The 3,720-nt window shown below is 43.4% G+C and overlaps 1 non-coding gene across 1 annotated transcript; it reads right to left on the bottom strand.

Annotated features, from left to right (window-relative positions):
- Positions 1–3,388: 3,388 nt before the first annotated feature.
- TRNAR-UCU (transfer RNA arginine (anticodon UCU)) lies at positions 3,389–3,460 on the bottom strand. The gene has a single exon. It is a non-coding gene; the product is annotated as a tRNA-Arg (tRNA).
- Between the last annotated feature and the right edge of the window lie 260 nt (positions 3,461–3,720).

The following is a 3,720-nucleotide window of genomic DNA, read 5'->3' as shown; positions in this document are numbered from 1 at the left end:
TTTCTGAAAAATAGTTTTATGTATACATTTTTCTAATTTTATTTCATCAACTTAGACTATTGTGTTCTGATCCATCACATATAATTCAGATTTAAAAAAAACATTGAACTAAAGGCTGTAATGTAACAAAATAGGTAAAAAGCCAAGGGGGGTGAATACTTTTGCAAGGCACTGTATATATTGTTTTAGCAGAGACCCTAGCGAACAAAATGGCGGTCTTTGCAACTTTTTAGATCACACGGTATTTACGCAGCAATTTTTCAAACGTGTTTTTTTGGGGGGAAAGGAACTGCTTTATGCACACACAAAAAAAAAAAATCATCCACCTGCAAGAAATCTGTTATTCGAAAATGTTTAATAAAATGTATGCAAACATGCGACACATTAACCACTTCAGCTCCGGACCAATAAACACCTTAAGGACCAGAGGTCTTTTTGCAATTTCGCACTGCGCTGCTTTAACTGGTAATTGCGCGGTCATGCAATATTGCACCCAAACTAAATTTGCGTCCTTTTCTTCCCACAAATAGAGCTTTCTTTTGATGGTATTTGATTGCCTCTGCGATTTTTTTTTTTTGCGATATAAATGGAAAAAGAGCGAAAATTTTGAAAAAAAAAGATATTTTCTTCTTTTTGTTATAAGAAAAATCGAATAAACTAAATTTTAGTCATACATTGAGGGCAAAATTTATTCAGCCACATGTCTTTAGTAAAAAAAATGTCAATAAGCGTATATTTTTTGGTTTGCGCAAAAGTTTTAGCGTCTACAAACTAGAGTACATTTTCTGGAATTTACACAGCATTTAATTTATGACTGCCGATCTCATTTCTTGAGGTGCTAAAATGGCAGGGCAGTACAAATCCCCCCCAAATGACCCCATTTTGGAAAGTAGACACCCCAAGGAAATTGCTGATGGGTATGTTGAGCCCATTGAATATTTATTTTTTTTGTCCTAAAGGATTGAATAATGACAAAAAAAAAAAAAAATTTTTTTACAAAAAGTTGTCACTAAATGATATATTGCTCACACATGCCATGGTTATATGTAGAATTGCACCCCAAAATATATTCCGCTACTTCTCCCGAGTATGGGGATACCACATGTGTGGGACTTTTTGGGAGTCTAGTCGTGCACGGCACCCCGAAAACCAATCACCACCTTCAGGATTTCTAAGGGTGCAAATTTTTGATTTAACTCCTCACTACCTATCACAGTTTCGAAGGCCATAAAATGCCAAAATAGCACAAAACCCCCCAAAATGACCCCATTTTGGAAAGTAGACACCCCAAGCTATTTACTGAGAGGCATGTTGAGTCCATGGAATATTTTATATTTTGCCACAAGTTGCGGGAATATTACAAACTTTTTTTTTTTGCACAAAGTTGTCACTAAATGATATATTGCTCACACATGCTATGGGCATATGTGAAATGACACCCCAAAATACATTCTGCTGCTTCTCCTGAGTACGGGGATACCACATGTGTGGGACTTTTTGGGAGTCTAGTCGCGCACGGCACTCCGAAAACCAATCACCACCTTCAGGATTTCTAAGGGTGCAAATTTTTGATTTAACTCCTCACTACCTATCACAGTTTCGAAGGCCATAAAATGCCAAAATAGCACAAAACCCCCCCAAATGACCCCATTTTGGAAAGTAGACACCCCAAGCTATAAATATAAAATGCTACCAAAAAACCTGTTAGCGATGGCAGGGATCGGGCCTGACTCTGCGATTGCTGCAGTTATGTGTTTAGTGTTTTGTAAGTGACAGTGATCGATCGATACTGCACTTGGGTGGGCTGGGCAGAGGGGCAAAACGCAGGTGCTAGCAGGTATCTGGGCTGATCCCGCTAACAATGCGTTTTTTTGGAACCCTAAACTGCTGGGGACGCTAGTATAGATCTGATCAGATCAGATATTGATCTGTTCAGATTCTATAGCACTACGGGAGGTGTATGCTTTGCGTGTGGGTGTTAGCGGTACTGGCACTAACCTAGCGCTGCCTGGGGCGACGCAGACCCTGACCCTAAAACCTAATTGATATCACCCGCCGGGTGATCAGGGGGTTAAACCTTTATTGGGTAATAAATGGTGGGTGCCCTGATGCTATAAAAAACAAACTAACCAGAGTCACCCGTAACACTTATACGGTGATCAGTGGTGAAAGGGTTAACTAGGGGCAATCAGGGGGTTCAAATTTTTATTAGGTAGTATATGGGGGTCCCTGACGCTATATAAAAACCTGACGGGGAACCTAAATAACTAACTGGCTAACCAGCGTCACCAGTGACACTTATACTGTGATCGCTGGTGAAAGGGGGTGAAAGGGTTAACTAGCAGCAATCAGGGGGTTAAAACCATTATTGGGTAGTATATCGGGGTACCTAGCGCTATAAAAACCTGGCGGTGAACCTAAAAAAATAACTAGCTACCTAGCGACTGTAGCGACACTAATGCAGCAATCAGAAAAACGATCGCTTAGTGACACTGGCAAAAGGGGGTGAAAGGGTTAACTAGCAGCAATCAGGGGGTTAAAACCATTATTGGGTTGTATATCGGGGTACCTAGCGATATAAAAACCTGGCGGTGAACCTAAAAAAATAACTAGCTACCTAGCGACACATGCAGCGATCAGAAAAATGATCGCTTAGTGACACTGGCAAAAGGGGGTGAAAGGGTTAACTCTAGGGGCAATCAGGGGGTTAAATCTTTATTGGGGGGTGATAGGGGGCTACCCTGGACCTAACACTAACTGTCCTGACAGTTTTTACTGTCACAACTGACACTGAATGCATTGATCAGTAAAGAAATGATCAATGCAATCAGTGACACTGTGACTGGGGGGGGGGGATCGGGGGGCGATCGGGGGGGGGATCGGGGGGGGGTTTGTGTGCCTGTGTGTACCTACATGTCAGTGTAGTGTTGGTGCACACTTACTATTAGTCTTCTCCTCGTAGTCCGGTCAAAAAGACCGCCCCGAGGAGAATGACATCACTTCCTCCTTCCTGTGTAAACAATACACAGTGGGAGGAAGTTCGTCATTGGCCAGGAGCGATCCAGAGGGGGTGGCCGAAAACCAACGGCCATCCCCTCATCACGGAGCGCTCCTGGACCGAACCGGACCGTCGTATCCAGCGGGAGGGGGTCCGATCGGACCCCCCACCCGCTGGAAGGCAGGCACGTACATCTACGTGATTGTGCCTGCCTGTGCCATTGTGTTGACGTACATTGGCAATACGGCGGTCCTGAAGTGGTTAAACTTCATTCGTTTTGGTTTAAATTTTATTCCACCGTTCATATATATACTCAACACTTAATTTGTATTGCACTTTCTCCCCTGGGGACTCAATGCACTTAGAAGGTGAAGCTGATATCTTGGAAATGGCATTGGCCGGGAATCGAACCCGGGTCATCCGCTTAGAAAGCAGCTATGCTCACCACTGCACCACCAATGCAAAAGTTGCATGTCTTTTATAGTGTGGGAGGAAACCGGAGTCCCCGGAGGAAACCCTCGCAAGCACAGGGAGAACATGCAAACTCCATGCAGATAGCGTCCTGGTCAGGATTTGAACCAATGACCCCAGTGCTGCAAGGCTAACCACTAAGCCTCTGTGCTGCCTATATTTGGCCTCTTTTCTATAAGGCCCGCCTTAAAAAAATAAGGAATGAAAGAAAGAGGGATGGGGGGGGGGAGAAAGAAAGAAAGATGGATGGG

The sequence above is a fragment of the Lithobates pipiens genome, unplaced genomic scaffold (assembly GCF_037356315.1).
Source record: "Lithobates pipiens isolate NorthernLeopardFrog02 unplaced genomic scaffold, aLitPip1_a1.2 Scaffold_25, whole genome shotgun sequence".
Classification (NCBI taxonomy): domain Eukaryota; kingdom Metazoa; phylum Chordata; class Amphibia; order Anura; family Ranidae; genus Lithobates; species Lithobates pipiens.
Note: the sequence above shows the minus strand (reverse complement) of the source record. Positions and strands in the feature narration are given on the sequence as shown.